This window comes from Lepeophtheirus salmonis, chromosome 6 (genome assembly GCF_016086655.4).
Source record: "Lepeophtheirus salmonis chromosome 6, UVic_Lsal_1.4, whole genome shotgun sequence".
Taxonomy (NCBI): Eukaryota; Metazoa; Arthropoda; class Copepoda; order Siphonostomatoida; family Caligidae; genus Lepeophtheirus; species Lepeophtheirus salmonis.
In genome coordinates, this window is record NC_052136.2 from 13,320,618 (window position 1) to 13,324,264 (window position 3,647).

Genomic DNA, 3,647 nt, shown 5'->3' on the forward strand with positions numbered 1-3,647 from the left:
TATAGCCCCCCTCCCCAAATTAAGGATTTTTTGTTTTTTACTAGAAAATTTAATATCGTAATTTTTTTTGCAATTTTAAACTTTTATCCAAAAAAAGTAATTTTTTAAAATAAATAGGGATTTTTGAAATTTTTTTCGAAAATATTAATTTTTTTTGTGAATAGCTGTAGATTTTGGATTTTTTCCCCGAAAAAATTTACTATTTAGAACTATTTTCCTTAGAAATTTAATTTTTAGGTTTCTTTTCAAAAAAAAAATTCAAAAACCAAGCCCCTCCCCCCTGCAAAAAAAAAAAAAAAAAAGAACAACAAATCCTCCCGACGCCACTGTTACTGAAGCTAAAAATGCTTTGTGCTGGTAAGGGGCTACTTGGTTTAAATAAATATGTGGTACATCACTAAAAAAAGGTTGAGAATCCCCGATATACAGTATTCATTATTGCGTTAGTCAGTTAACCTCGTGTGGAATAACCCCATAATTCAACTATTTATGTTCCCTTAGCTCTAAGCACTAATGTAAATAAATAGAGATGCTACGTTCAATAAAGATTATTATAACTAAGATTAAGTATCAAGCAAAACTTTAATCCGGAAAATCCCTTAGATCATTTTTATTATACTTAAAAGTTCGCGAATCTGAAGCCAGTTCAGGTCTCGTATCTTAGATCTTTTGGATAATACAAGTTTACTTATATCATAACTGAGTACTTTGAATCCACCTCCAAAACTCGCCGTAGCTCTAATACCCACTTTATACGAAATATGCGTACTATGTATGTTTCGACTGAAGCAATCTTCATTTTTCCATCTTCCTGCCCCCCTTTAGCCTCCCCTCATGGCCCCCACTTTGTAAATAGTTTTCTCCAGCAACATTAGTTTTCTGTTTGTATTGTATCATTTTCTGGGACTGAATTTTCATAGTGACGCCCCTTGTGTTATGTGCCTGTTGCCAAACAGAGCCTGTATAGAAAGAACCAAGACCGGAACCGAGGCTGAGCCCTAAACCATTGAAATAAAAGAACCAAGACTTGGACCGATAGAATTGCTGAACCTGAACCGGGCACAACCTTGGTAATAACAATCAAATTGATTATTCTGGGCTCTACATAATATTTCTCAAGGAAATATTTTGACCTAAATATTGCATGTAATTATAAGTGAAGGCACCATGCTGAGACACACGCATATACGATTACATTGTACACGCCTTTTTTTTACATCCATTCTGTACAGTCAGCGAATTTCCTAAGTGGGACTATGAGATCTTTCAATAATGATTATAAAATGCTTAAAGGTTTTTATGTGTTACACTAACTCGGTAGATAGATATGTATGATGGGGCAACAAATTTCCTTGTTCATCAATTAAATATTTGATTTATAATCACAACATAACACACGCAGGGATATTGCAATTAATTGAACTTATTAATTAATAATCATCGTTTAAAAAAAATCGGAAATTGATGTTGACATTAATCCTTGAGTCCTTTTTAAGTATTTTTTGTTTTGTATTTTTCAAATGATTGTATTTTGATAGAAAGGTTATTAATAAATACCTATATGCATATTTGTAGATAAATGCACATAATCGATCCATTTCTATAGACTATGGGGATAATGTGTTGTTCAGGGACGCAGTTAGCGTTTCAAAAGTACTAAGGGGGACCATTCTTGGAACATTAAAGTTTAGATACTTATACTTGGCTAACCGTAATTATTTATTCATCTCTACTATGCACATTTTGAGAGGTTAAGAGTATTTTCTTACAGTTTTCCTATGAGCAATCTTGTAGAATAGACAATTATCTCTCTATTGCTGATAAAAACATTGTCCTAGTCGATACCATGGGCTTCCAGACAGTGTTGGAATGCCTGGCACCTGCTGTGGATGTAGTCCTTGTTCATGGCATCCCAGTGCTGGTTGAACAAGCATCCTCACAAGGCTCTTTCCACCGAGAGTCTGGAGAGTCTGGTGTGAGACCCCAAGATCTATTGCATGGGCCCTCATGGACTTGAGGGGATAGGGCTGTTCTATTTTTTTTTAACTCCTTCGGGTCCAGTTTGTCCTTTTTGGCAGAATTTCCTAGAGACAGTCAACTCCTTGGAGTGCGCGAATGGAAATTCGTCGATCACGTTCAAGTATTATTTCATAGATTTGTAAATAAACTAGAGAGCTCAGGTCTGTTTTGTTTTGTAACCAATTATTTATGTTTTAATATATCGTTATAAAAATTAATTTCAATCACTCAACTTTTATTAATTATTGAATTAGTATGTGCTCATATTTCAATGGACCCCCCGGTAGATGATTGTTCAAAAAAATATCATCACAGTAGCGCATCTGCGTTCTGCCTCTGAAAATTTAATAGGCTTGAAATCTTCCGTTGTTGACTCTATGGCGGTGTTTTGCCTATAAAATAAAACGTTTATTTTACCACAAAAAAACCATTGTCCAATTTTGTCATCACGTATGCCGGAAAAGTCCGGAATCTGAAGCGCCCGATTTTTTATTACACTCTGTATATTACTATTTGTATTTTATCAATTATATTCAGAATTATTATAGGGAACATAATATGATATCCACCAACAAATTATGATTGTGTGGTTTAATTTGATTTCCGAATTGTGATACTATTTGTGAATCATTAGACATAGTGAGGTGCCTTTCTCCATATACTTTTCACAGTGATAACAATGACATTGATCATTTTTTATCAATCAAATCAATCAAGCGAGTCTTTGACAAATTTTCAGTTTACATAGGTAGTTACTTTCTATTTTTAAATGAAAGTCAAAATTAGAAACTATCTTTTAATGATTGATCAATGGTCCGTTTCAATCATTCACAGACTTTGATGCGAAGAAAACTGTGTAATGGTATGTACAATGTTCATAGGAACATATTTAAAAATATGTGAAAACCCTGTTTTCTGACAAAAAATATAATCAAACCAAAAACCTACTATAATGATTTTTCTCAAAATTGAATCTAAACTATCTACATACATAATTAGAAATTGATTGATTTGATTTGAATGGGTCATATCAAACCACTCTAAGTGTCATTAATCTAATGAATGTTTTCAACATAGTTTGATATTTTTGGTGATATTAACGCATACCAGAAATTTGAGAACAAAGCCTATGAGTGAGATAAATTTGTCAAATTGGGCCGTATTTATATGATGTACAAAATTCTTGATTTTATACAAGATTGTTTTTGTGTTAATGCAGGCAATATACAGATGCGTTCCTCCCCCTCTTATTTTCAAGTGGAGCTCAATATCAAATAATATCATCTCATTTGATGAGGGAATTTTTCTGCATCATCTTAATCTTTGGTTGTAAATAATAAACACATGTTGCATGCTCTTTGAATAGACATTGCATAATACTGGGAAGTGTATACATTTACTATAATAATTGTGTAGTATCCCCCTCGTTCCTTGACTCTGCGTATTAAAATGCGTACTGAAAAAGGAACTTATTTCTCTTTAAAGAAAAAAAGGTAGTAGTTTGTTTTTTAGAGAGAAAAAAATCTCCGTCTGTAAGAGTACGCATAAAAATAATAAGCGTCCTAACTTTTTTTTAACTGTAATTGCTCCGTCCATATTATTATTATTATTAGTCTATTTTACTTTTT